Here is a 13,227-nt window from a genome sequence, read left to right as displayed (position 1 = left end):
GGTTTGGAGGTTGGGAAGCGGAGATCCCGGGGAGGGGGCGGGGAGACGCTATGGCACCTAACAACCTGCCCCCTGCTCCCCAAAGCCTTCCACGGGTCCCCCAGGACAAAACACACACCCCGGCCCAGTCTCCCCAGATCTCAACTCATTTCAGCGTCGACTCGTCTAAGTAGCCCAGTTACGAAGGGTGTGTGAGCGGTGGCTCTAGGTGTGAGCGATTCTGGACACAATTCCTCCCCGTTTGCAAATGTGTGAAATTCACAGGCTATCTGCTCCCCCAAATGCAGCGGTGGGACAGGCGTAGATAACCATGGTAGACACTCCCCCTGCAAAGGGAAGCCCTTGAGGGAAGAAGGAGGCACCAGTCCTGGGCAAGTTCAAAATGAAGTTCCCCAGTCCCTTTTGGATTTTCGTGTTGGGCCGGCTCTCCAGGCCTGGGAAAAATCCCTTCCCGCCCGGTCTCCGCCATGGGAGTTGGGCTTCCTTCCCCCTGAAGGCAGCACATGTTCCCGGCCAGGCAGGATGCTCAGGCGGCTCCCTCACTCTGACATCTTGGGAGTTAAGCGTCCTTCAGGGTGGTCCGCCTTCTGTCCCAGTTGGCAGAGTGTCTGCCCATCTCACACTCAAGACCCGGGTGAGTGTCCTGTGGATGCCATGCAGAGTGTGTGCTCCACGGATGACAGGCTTGGGGCAGGAGGCCCTTCCTCCCCGAAGTCGCCAGGCTCCAGATCACCCTTTTCCGTAAAAGACTTCATTCAGTTGGTCTCAAGTCCCCGCACCTCCTGGAAGGCGGTTTGAGGAGGAAACGGTAAAGAAATCACCATTTCTATCCCAGGTCTACATGGGCTTTTCTCAGAATCCATTCAGCGTGGACAAGGGTGAAGTACTGAGAGGCGTTACTGCTACATCACACGGTGAGACTCTGTTTCATTTTGTAAGAAACTGCCAGGCTCTCTTCCAGGGTGGCTGCCCCATTTTGCATCCGCACCGGCAATGAATCAGAGCTCCTGTTGCTCCACGTGGTCACCAACAGTTGGTGTTGTTCGTGTACTGGAGTTTGGCCATAGCAGTAGCCACCTAGTGGTATCCCAGTGCTGTTTCAGTCTGCAATCCCCTGATAGGGCAGACGGTGTCGAACACCTTTCCATATGCTTATTTGCTGACTCTATCTCGGTTGCGTTGCTTGTTCAGATATTTGCACATTTAAAAAATTGAGTGGTTTGGGATTACATCAAAATGCAAAGCTTCTGCACAGCAAAGGAAACAATCAACAACACTGAAAGGCAACCGACAGAATGGGAGAAGATATTTGCAAATGACATATCAGATAAAAGGTTAGTATCCAAAATCTATAAAGAACTGATACAACACCCAAAAAACAAATGACCCAATTAAAAATGGGTAGAAGACATGAACAGACATTTCTCCAAAGAAGCCATACAGATGGCCAGGGGTGCCAGGGTGGATCAGTCAGTTAAGCCTCTGACTCTCGATTTTGGCTCATGTAATGATCTCAAAGTTTGTGAGATTGAACCCCGCATGTGAGCTCTGTGCTGACAGCTTGGAGCCTACTTGGAAACTTCTCTCTGCCTCTTCCCCGTTCTCTCTTCCTCCCTCTCAGAATAAATAAATAAACCTTAAACATAAAAAAAAGAAGACTTCCAGATGGCTAACAGACACATGAAAATATGCTCAACATCACTCATCATCAGGGAAATACAAATAAAACCCATAATGAACTATCACCTCACACAAAACGGCTAACATCAAAAACCCAAGAAATAATTAGTGTTGGTGAGGATGTGGACAAAAAGGACCCCTCTTGCAGTGTTGGTGGGAATGCAAATTGGTGCAGCTGCTGTGGAAAACTGTATGGAGTTTCCTCAAATAATTAAAAATAAAACGAACCTATGATCCAGGAATCACACCACTACTTACCCCCCCAAAATATGAAAACACTAATTCTAAGGTATACACGCACCTGGATGTTTATTGCAGCATTATCTACAATAGCCAAATTATGGAAACGTCCCAAGTGTCCATGGATACATGAATGGATAAAGAAGATGTGGCATAGAATATACAGTGGAATATTACTCAGCCTTAAAAAGAATGAAAATTTGCCATTTGCAACAAGATGGATGGAGCTAGAGAGTATAATGCTGAGCAAAATGTCAGTCAGTCAGAGAAAGACAAATACCATATGACCACTCACATGTGGAATTTAAGAGACGAAATAGGCAAAGGAAAACGAGAAAGAGAGAGAGAGAGAGAGAGAGAGAGAGAGAGAGAGAGAGAGAGAAACCAAGAAACAGACTCCTAACTATAGAGAACTGATGGTTACTGGAGGGGAGGTAGGTGGGGGGCTGGGGGAGATAGGGAGTAGGGATTAAAGAGTACTACAGGTATCATGATTAAAAAAATAAAATAATTGAGTTGTTTGGGGTTTTTTTAGGAGTTATCTTTTCATGTGTCTGTTAGCCATCTGGATGTCTTCTTTTTTTATTTTTAAGGTTTATTTATTTATTTTGAGAGGGAGGGAGAGAGAGCAGGGGAGGGGCAGGGAGAGAGAGGGGGAGAGAGAGAGAGAGAGAGAGAGAGAGAGAGAGAGAGAGAGAGAATTCCAAGCAGGCTCCAAGCTGTCAGTACAGAGCCCACACGCAGGGTTCAATCTTACAAACTTCATTTCAAACGAAGTGGCCTTAGGTGTCCCCCAACCTGTTCTTTTCCCACAGTAACTTTGTCCTCCCCTGGGAATTCTTGGGTCCCGGACATTATAACTTCTAGTTGATCATTATTCCTAAAGTTTCCTTAAGAGGATTAACAAGGGATCTTAACTGTTTATTCTCCACCCTCCTCCCCCGCAAACACCCCAAGTTTTCTTTGTAGTGAACACAGGATTCATGGTTCATGGATTTTATGAAATCATTATAAATAGAGCTGGAGATTGCTAGAATCTAGAGACATTACGCATTTCTCCGTGTCTGCCTGCTTTAAACTGTAACACCCCGCAGGTGCTCAAAAACCCTCCTACTAGGAAAAGCATCCTTCCTCGGCAGTGGGTCGCATTTGAACTGTCATCTCCCTAAGAATCCACTTTTCAGGAGCAAGGAGCTCGAGCAAGCTGCAACCGAACAGCTCGGGTTCCACCGCCGGGAGATTGGTGAGAGCTTGGGGGGTGAGTAGGACTGACTCGAGGGGCCTGGCCAACGTAAAACGATTCTCAGGAAGAGTGGGTTTCAGAAAACGCCAGGCCCTACTGGGAGTCGAACCCAGGATCTCCTGTTTACGAGACAGGCGCTTTAACCAGCTAAGCCATAGAGCCACCCGGGAGCCGGGACCGCGCTGAGGCCTCGTGTCCCTTGGACAGGGTGGAAGCGAGCGCGCATCGCGGTCGTCTCCGGAAGACACGCAGGTGCGGAGGGAGGCTTCTCTCCCGCAGGACGCGCTGGGGGCAGAACACCAGAAGCACCAGGAGGCCGCAGGGGCGGACCAAGGGTTTTTCTATTACCCGGAGGAAGAGTGCCACAGAGAGTCGAGGCCACGCAATCCGTGGTGAAGACCGTGACAAGAAGGGCTATTTACGACTTAAACATGACCGCAGGATTTGCACAGAGCGTCTGGGCCCGGGCACCCGCGTACCTGCCCGAGGCGCCTGCAGCCTCCAGATCCGGGACACGAAGAGTCGCGCGTCCCCGGGCGAGCGGAGGAGGCCGGGGTCAGGGGGCCCTCGGCGACAGGTGGCAGCGGGCCCCCGGCCCTGTTCCAGGGCTCGGCCAACATCTGCGGGAACGACTCTGTAGGGGGCGCCTCTCGGGAGGGGTGCGGAGTGCGAGCCACGTGGTCAAGTTTTGAAGCATCCACGAGGAAAAAGCCGTTTGTCGGCTGGTTTCCCGCATCTCCGGTCCCCTCGGTTGCTCTCGGCGACAGTCTGAAAATCAGCTCGCCAAGCATGGCAGGCCTGCTCCGCTCGAACCCGCCGCGCCCTCAGGTGACCCCCCCCCCCGCCCCCGAGGTCGCCCCCTGAAGTGACCTGCCCCTCCCAGGTCACCCCTGCCCCCTCCAGGTCGCCCCCCTGCAGTGGCTCGCCCCCCCCAGGTCATCCCTGCCCCCCTCCCGAGGTCGCACCCCTGCGGTGACCACCCTCCACCCTCGAGGTCGCAGCCCCGCGGTGACCCTCACCTCCTCGGTTGCACCCTGGACCCGGAAGGCGCCCAGTTGCGCTGCGCGCGCGGGAGGCGCGGCGTCAGGGCGGGGCGGGGCCTGGGACCCGAGGGTCTGCGGGGTGGGGGAGGGGACCTGGAGGGGCCGGGACTGGGGGCGGCGGGAGGGCGGCTGGGAGGCCGGAACGGCGATGGGGGTAGAGTCGGGGACCCACCCGGACCGCGCGGGGGTTCGGGGCCGGATTTTATTCCCCGGCCGTGTCCCCCTCCGCACCCCCAGCCCCGTGTCCCGGGGGCAGGGTTCAGGCGGACGATCCAATCCGGGGGCTCGGTACCTGCCCTCCAGTGGGTGGGCTCAAGGGGCGGTCTAAGCACACGCGTCGACTCGGACTGTGCGGGTTGCAGGTCGTGGGACTCCCGACGCCTGTGCCAAAGGGAGTGGGTGATGCTCACCGGGCCGCCTGGTGTGTCTTCTCTACGTGGGAAACAGCTCCGAAAGAATCGTGTGTGTCCGCGCGCGTGTGTGCGCGCGCATGTGTGTGGGGGGCGCGTGTGCGCGATGAACTGTGAATACTACCTTTGGGTCAGTTCCTCATTTATCTTTTCACTTTACTTGGAAGTTTTGTTTTGTTTGTTTTTTGAATCTCGGCAAACTATTTTGAGGTTCACAAACTGAGGGAACATAGACGTTACTCACCAAACACTTGAGGGATCTGAAGTGTCTATTGTGGTCATGGAGGTAGGAGAGAGGTGCTGGCCGCTCTATTTCGCCAGAAGTCATGAGACCACAGTCTGCATTTGTAAAATGAGTTTTGCCATTAAAAAAAAAAAAAAAAATCCTTGGACTCCTGGAGTGAGTTTTGTTTGGTGCTGTTGAATTAACTATTCTTGCTGGATTCTTATATTTTATTTGAGATGTGGATCTTTAGACGTTAGAGTTGAATTGTTCTCACTTGGTTTTCTTTTGGGTGCTACTTATATCAGGTTTTGGTGGCCCTGACCAGCGGATCAGGCAGCTTTCCATTTCTTATGCCCTGGAACTGTTTTCAACTGGCCACGGGAGTGATCTGATCCTTGGCAATTTGAAGGAACTTGCCTAAGGGAGTGAGTGCTTCTCAGAGTGGAAAAGGGGCCTGACGCCCTGTTCATTTGCTTCTCTGGTTAACATTCCAGCAGAATGTTTAACTTGGGCATGTCCTACCGTCTGTGATTCCCGGTGTATTTGTTGAGAGACAACGACACTAAAAGACTAACTGATCCACTGTGTCTATTGTCCTCGTATATTGTCCTCCTGGCACAGGCAAGCCTTCAGTCAATGTTGCTCATTATTATTATCACATCAATGTTGGCCACTTATATCGTCCCAAACTCAGTCATTCATTACTCTTATCACCAGATACAGAGGTATGAAGTTGTAAATAATATTTGATTTTTGCTTAAACTATCTCTCATCTATTCATATATCTACACTTTCCTTACTAATTTTGAATTCTGATTTTATATTTTCCTGTGATTAGACTTGCCACTGGGTTGTATTTTGGTTTCATTTGTCAAGAAGACTTTTTTTTAGCTCTCCTAGCATGTAAACAGTTTTTCTTTCTAAATTTCTTCCATTTTCATTTGGTAGGTTTTGTGGTCTTTTATTTACTTTTTAAGTGGTATACTAAACAGTAATTCAGTCATTTTTCATCTTATTCTTTAAAAAATGCATCTGAGGTTATGAATTGTTCTCACTGACATGCTTTAGTTACATCCTACTGGTAATGATATATGTTGTCTTCTCATTCTGTTGTGCATAGCCTTCAGTTTTAGTTTTCATTTTCTCTTTGAGATATTTTAAGAAGAATTTGATTTTTTAAGCAAAAAAATTATATTTTTAAATTATATTTTGATTCTTATTTTTACCCTTATTTTCTAGTACATTATTTTCTAAATTAAGAAAATATTTTGACAGTTTCTTACTGACCAATATATAGTCAAGTTATGAAATTCCATGGGTAATTTTAAAATGGTGTATTCCCCATCTTTAGGAAATAATTTGTATTTATTGGGTTAGTTTTATTGATTATTTTTAAAGTTTCTTATTGCTTATTTCTTTGTCCATTGATATGTCTTGGAGTGACAATGGTAAATTAAAGCCAATTATTAATTGTGTCTTTCTGCTTGTATCTCTGATGAATTTCTGCTGAATGAAAATTGCTGCTTTATTTTTTTGAGCATAAGTATTGAAAGGCAAAAATCTTTGTAACTCCACTTATAACTTTTAGTATTTTTAAATCCATGGTTTTGAAATTTTAAAATGCTGGGAAAAACTGCAATTGAGATTTTTGAATAGACCTACTGTGTGCCTTTTAGAGAAATTCTAGGGGTAATGGAATCTCTCATTCTGGCCAAGAACTTCCCAGAGACTTGAATAAAATGTGTTTCTGACCTGAAAATCTGGGGCGAGTGGGAGAATCACCCTTTTAATGTTGGTGTTTTCTAGGTCCCATCCTTCATTGTCCTACTTTTCCTGGAGAGAATATTCATACTATTCCGTACATTCACATCTCCCAACTACCCAAAATAGGCTGATGGCTTCTAAATATCTTTCTCACAAAGACCTCTGTAGAATTTCATAGGATCGTAGACAGCTGCCTATGCGACATTTCCACCTTATCATCTCACAGACACCTGAGCACATCCAGTCCTTCCTAGTCTTTTCTCCTTGTTAACACCACAATCCAGAAACCGGGTAAGTACCCGAGATGATGCTCCATCATCCATTCCCTCCTCACGCATGTATTCATAAGGGAATATGCAGTCACGGCTATTTAGGCTCAAATAGGGATCTTTTCCTAACTCACCACGGCAATCACAGCATTAGTAGAGTGTTCCAAGTGGCGCCTGCTGCTGTGAAATCATAATTTGATGTCATTGAGAGTTTTTGCTATTAATGCAGGTAACCCATCAATAAGCCAGCTATTCCAAAGATACAATTCTAGTTTTAATCTGATATTGTCTCTAAAGAACCTTGTAGTTTAAGTAGATACAAACCTGAGTTTTTGCCTGGACAAAAACATTCTGGATCAAGTTTCCCATGAGGGATAGTTGAATTTGCCCCCCAAATTATGAAAAACAATCCGAAATGATGCTATGTAGTGTCCCAAGTTTGTCCTTCTTGGCATGGAGGGAGTTGTAGACATCGGGTGACCTCCTGGCTGGGACCATGAAGGGCAGAATGAGCCGCAGCCCCGTGGCACCTCAAAACTTCAAGGCAAGCGTTTTGTCCTCGCGTTCTTGGACCTTCTGTCCCCTGACGGACGGTGCCTCTTAAAATGCAGGACAGGTGTGGGCTTTGGTTCCCGATGAATAATCCAGTTATGGAGTGCCTGCCACAGTCTGGCGTCCCCAGGTCTTACGCTCCATGTGGCTAATGCCAGGCTCACATCAACTACTCATCCTCTTTGCACTGAGAGAAGACAAGTAGAAAGTTTAAAGTTAGCTCACATTTTGGCTAGGGTTTTTAGACATGGTCCGTGAAAATGTACTGGCATAAAGTGGCTGATTTCAGGAGAACTTGATAGCAGACGTAGAGGCATGGCTTCTACATAACTTTGCAAATTAGGAATATATGTTGAAGCCAGGAGATACCCTTAGAACACAGTGATTGATCACGATTTATTTTATATTAGAATGTTATTATTTTTAAAATTTTTGTTTATTTATTTTGAAAGAAAGAGACGGAGAAAGAGAGAGAGAAAGAGAGAGAGAATCCCAAGCAGGCTCCACACTGTCAGCACAGAGCCCGACGTGGGGCTCAAACCTACAAACCATGAGATCATGACCTGAGCCGAAATCAAGAGTCAGACACTTAACTGACTCCGTCACCCAGGCACCCCCAATTTTATATTAGAATTTTATAATTTTTTTTTCAACGTTTATTTATTTTTGGGACAGAGAGAGACAGAGCATGAACGGGGGAGGGGCAGAGAGAGAGGGAGACACAGAATCGGAAACAGGCTCCAGGCTCTGAGCCATCAGCCCAGAGCCTGACGCGGGGCTCGAACTCATGGACCGCGAGATCGTGACCTGGCTGAAGTTGGACGCTTAACCGACTGCGCCACCCAGGCGCCCCTTATATTAGAATTTTAAATAGACTATTAAAGTCGTAAATTATTTTCTCTCCTTTGGTGGGAAGTCACTGTCTGAGACTCAGTTTTCCCTAATTAAGGGAATAGAAAAATTGCCCTGCTGAGTATCATTTAGTTTTGATTACCATTTCTACTCCTTTCTAAGTAACAGTCCTCTTTGTTCCATCATATAATCCGTGCATTCCATGTATTCCTTATATTCCATTTAGTTTATCTTCCAAGTTACTCATGTCCTTGGTATCTATACTGAACACAATTCAACACAATTCAACACAATTAGGAATTCCGCCTGTCTCACCAGCGACTTATTATCTATGCTTCCCACATCCTATGAAGTTTTGCCTTTATCTCATGAGCTACTACCTTAATTACCCCCTAGATAGGCTTTATCCATCCAATTTGCTTTCCCACTTTCCATATCACATATTATCAAATAGCACAGCAAACTCATATTTCATGACCCACCAACTGAGCATTCTGTATTTCTGGGCAGGCTGCCAGTGTCCTGTACACGAACGGTCCTGAGGTCCCGGAGGTGAAGACAGAGCTCCAGGCCCAGGCTGGCGGGGTTACCGTGTGAGGCTCAAGGTGTCAGCATATCGGGTTCTTCAAAACTAATTTGTGGGGTGATACTCAATTTCAATTCCTTACAGATTTGCCTGCCGGAAGCAAAGAAATTGGAAAGAGAGAAAAGATATGAAAAAAGAAAACATCCCCAGTCATCTTTTCTCTAGTCCCTCTGAAATTATAATCTAAAAATTGACGGGGTGCCTGGGTGGCTCAGTTGGTTGGGCGTCCGACTTCAGATTATGATCTCATGGCTCATGGGTTCAAGCCCCGCGTCGGGCTCTGGGCTGACAGCTCGGAGCCTGGAGCTGCTTCCGATTCTGTGTCTCCCTCTCTCTCCGTACTCCCCTGCTCATGCTGTCTCTCTCAAAAATGAATAAATGTTATAAGAATTTTTTACAAAATAAAAAAACCCTAAAACTAAGAATTGGCATGAGCTGTACGTCTGCCCTAGGTGTCGCTCTGAGGTGACGAAATGGTTTGCACAGTGTCGAGGCCACTACATTTCTGAGGCCAAACGGCGTCTGAAAGAATTCAACGTACGTTGCTCTTTCCTTTTAGAAGAACAAAAGGGTGGGTAGTCTGTGTGATTTCACAAGGAAAACTTGGGCAGGGGGGAAGGGGAACAGAATCTCTATCAGGAACTTCCCAGAATCAAAGAAAATAATGTTTCTGACCTGAAACTTGAGGAAAGCAAGAGAAAATTCTGTAGTCAGAGCAGCGGGTGAGGTGGGCTGGCAGGCGGGGTGGTGACGGGAGAAGAGAAAGTGAGACTTTTCCTGGGCTCCAAATCACATTGCAAGTCTGAGTCTTTGGGAAGATAAAGGAAAATTGTTTCGACTTGTTCAAGCGGACAGAAGACTTTATCTAAGACATCTGCAACGGAGCCCAAAGTTTGGAAATAGGGGAGCCAGACTGAACTCCGCTCTGCACACAGCAGGGACGTGTGGGCACTTACAGCTGACACGCAGGGTGAGGGGAAGTGGGCCAAGCACTGCTGAGATGTAGGATTCTTGGCAAAGCCTGGCCAACGTCAAGTCCTAGTTGAGAAGGGGGATCGGAGGAGCCTGACCAAGGTCTGGTCAAGGAGGAGGTGTGTGAGATGATACACCTTGAATTTGGGCCCACGTGGAGACCACAGAGGTCAGACACTGAGGGCACTGACAGCCGGGGGATGGCCGAACGGCCCATGTCAACCCTGGGTCTTAGGAGCACCTACCGGCTGAACGGGGGAGGCAGTGGGGCTGAGGCTGAGCACAGTGGGCGACCACGTGAAGTGCAGGGGCAATTCTTTCATCCTGTGTCAAGACACCAGCATTTTGTGCACAGCCTCCACTCCCCGGGGCAGCATATACTAGGATCGCCCGGAAGGCCTTTTAAAGCACACACTGCTGTCCTCACCCCCAGAGTTTCTGATTCAGTAAGTCTGGGAGCGAGCTAAAAACTGCATTTCTTTGTCAAATATTTTTAATGTTTATTCATTTTTGAGACGAGGGGGGAGGGGCAGAGAGAGGAGGACAGAGGATGTGAAGCAGGCTCTGTGCTGACAACACAGAGCCCAATGCGGGGCTCCAACTCAGGCACCACGAGATCATGACCTGGGCTGAAGTCGGACGCTCAACCGACTGAGCCCCCAGGCGCCCCTCAGAACTGTGTTTCTAACAAGTTCTCGGGTGATGCTGTTGCTACTGGTCCTGATCAGGACACATCGCTGAGAGAATGAACTCCCTATGGATGGAGGGTGAGGAGGGGAACACGTGGGTGGGTGGAGACTCTCGGGGGTCCCTCTGGGTAAGGAACTGTGGAGGGTAGTGGGCAGTCTCCATGGCCTTACCCAGGTCTGCTTTGGCAGGATGGTGCCCTGGCCCCCGCCTGTGGCTCCCAGCCGCCCCTTCCAGCCAGAGGAGTCACCTCACCCAGAGGTCTCACCCTGGGGCTGGGGGCGACCCCACAGCCAATGGTTGACTGACCTGGGTTACAAAAGACCATCCCTCTTCCTTCAAGGTGGAATGATGATAGCGGGCTTTATCCTGAGGTAATCTCCAGCAGAAATCCCGCGTTATCTTCTTTCTTCCTCTGCCCCATCCTGCATCACTGGTCCCTTCTTCTGAGACCACTCAGTAAGCGACATGTGTCCAAATCTCAGTCTCAGTCTGCTTCCTGGGAACCGAAGCCAAGTCAAGGGGTATTTGTGAGGGTCACAGGATGAGATCCGATGTGCTCTGGCATGGACCCTGGCCCTCCCTTTCTCAGATTTGGGGACTCCAGCTTCCAGAAGGAACAGGTGCTCCCAAAGCCCAGGAACGCCAACGTTCATGCAGTCCTCGGGGAGGCCTGGTTTCTACGTGGTAACTGCCGGAGGGAGAGTGTGCTGGGGTCTGGCCACCAGTAGTGGCCGCATCTCAACTCTGGGAGTGGGCGGTTAGAGGGTCTGAGTCCTGGTTCCCTGGACTTTGGAAACCGCACCCCACCCCCCATCCCGCCTGGGGACTGTCCTCAAAGGTTTTGTGATCCGCAGAGCAATAGTCATTTCAGACACCTGTTAGGTGGCTGGTGGGGTAGATGCCTGTGAAAACACCGCACCGAGTGTATCTAATTTGCATGATAGTTTGTGGGAACTTCTTGTTGGAAGAAAAAACTCCGCAGCAATAATAGAGCCAGTGAGGTCATGATGAGCACCAAGACGGCAACAGTAAGGTTCCAACTTCCTTAACGGACCTGAGCAGTCCTGCGCAGCCCGCCCGCTCCCAGAGGTTCTGTGTGTGGCTTTCCCGGGGGACCAAGATCTGTCACAGGGGTCGGTGAGGAGGGGAGAAGTGGGCACTTTATCTCCGGGTCCCCCCTTTATAAAGACTTCTACATTCTCCTCATCATTGCCACCATCCTCTGCAACACCTGCCCCCACACCTGCCCCAGTTCCCCCACCTCCCAGCGCCAGGAAGTTCCCCCGCTTCTCTGGCCTCAGATCAGCCTTTCTGTTCCCTGCAGGGTCAGCCTTGGGGGGGCATCAAGGATTCTCTGCAGGGTCAGCCCTGGGGGGAGGCATCACGGAGGGAACCTGCATTTTTCACAGCAGCTACAGGATGGAGCCTGTCGCAGACGCTCAGCATAACCACTCGGGGAAGCCGAGCCCTCTTCCTTCTTGGCTTCGGGACTCTCCCACGGACTGGGGACTTGCTGCCCGGACCACTCACTCTCACACAGCAGTTCTCTGCTTTACGCTGAACTGGAACCTCGAGTGGCCCCCGCCTCCTGCACCCACTTCCTGGCCCCTGATGATCCTCATCGAAAGCAGTAACAGGTGTGGAAGCTTCTGAGGCTTTGCTATGGTCGCTGGGGGTTCTCAGGAGAAACTCCACAAGGAACACATCTCCCACCGTGACCGGAGAGGCCCTGCAGCCCCTCCTCACTCCCTCCCTGCTTGGCGAGGCCTCTGGGGGTCTCACATCCCGAGGGGACGCCACAGACGGCCAGGCTTTGTTTTCCTGACTGGGTTTTGAGTGCAAGAAGACAAAACATCCAAATGTGGGGAAAACATTTTCCTCTGAGGTCGGACGCAGCCCAGTCCTGGAGGCCAGACCCCAAGAGTCTCCGCGGCAGTTCCTCCAGGAGGCCGGGTCTTCCCCGAGGCCCGCGTGAACGCCTGCGTTCCTGGGCTCCCAGAGCACCTGTTCCTTCTGGAAGCTGGAGTCCCCAGGTCTGAATCTCTTCCCCTGCCATCGCTGGCTTTGCCAGTTTGCACGTTCTACGCAGAGGTTAAGTCAGGGATTGCTTCCGTCCCGGCGCACAGCCGACAATCATGTCTCACCACTGACACTTAAATTCCCTCTACATTTTAAGGGCAAAAAAATATTTAACGTGCAAAAAAAAATTGAAATTTGTTGAAAGTAATTTCTGAAAGGGAAAAGAAAAACAGCTATTTTGTTTCACTTCCTCGTACAAGCCTCTCCTAGTTTCTGGTGTTCTGCAGTCTGGGCTCACAGAAAGGACTGAACCCCGGTGATAAGACAGCCGCTGGACGGGGCATCCCAGCACGTTCTTTGCCCCTGAGTAGGGGGGCACTTTGTTTCCGTTTTCTTCCGTTTTTCTGTGTTTTTAGATTTTTAACTGTGAGCAGGAATTTTACAGACAGAATGTTTGTGTCTTTGGAGAGAAGCAGGGCTACCTCACATGGGGGCCCCCAGGGAACCCCAGTGGGAGGGGGCGGCTGCCTCTGCAAGGTCAGTGTCCACGGTTAGAGCCGCCAGCCCCACCTGGTGTCTGGATGGGCCAGAGAAGCATCCAGAGTGCATGTGGGAAACACAAAATACTGAGGGTGCAGGGATGTAATCCGGGAGCGGGGAGACACCTCGGGAAACCAACTC

General features: G+C 49.5%; 1 non-coding gene across 1 annotated transcript; it reads right to left on the bottom strand.

Annotated features, from left to right (window-relative positions):
- Nucleotides 1-3,251: 3,251 nt before the first annotated feature.
- TRNAT-CGU (transfer RNA threonine (anticodon CGU)) lies at nucleotides 3,252-3,325 on the bottom strand. The gene has a single exon. It is a non-coding gene; the product is annotated as a tRNA-Thr (tRNA).
- Nucleotides 3,326-13,227: the final 9,902 nt, after the last annotated feature.

The sequence above is a fragment of the Prionailurus viverrinus genome, chromosome B2 (genome assembly GCF_022837055.1).
Source record: "Prionailurus viverrinus isolate Anna chromosome B2, UM_Priviv_1.0, whole genome shotgun sequence".
In the NCBI taxonomy this organism is placed as follows: Eukaryota; Metazoa; Chordata; class Mammalia; order Carnivora; family Felidae; genus Prionailurus; species Prionailurus viverrinus.
Note: the sequence above shows the minus strand (reverse complement) of the source record. Positions and strands in the feature narration are given on the sequence as shown.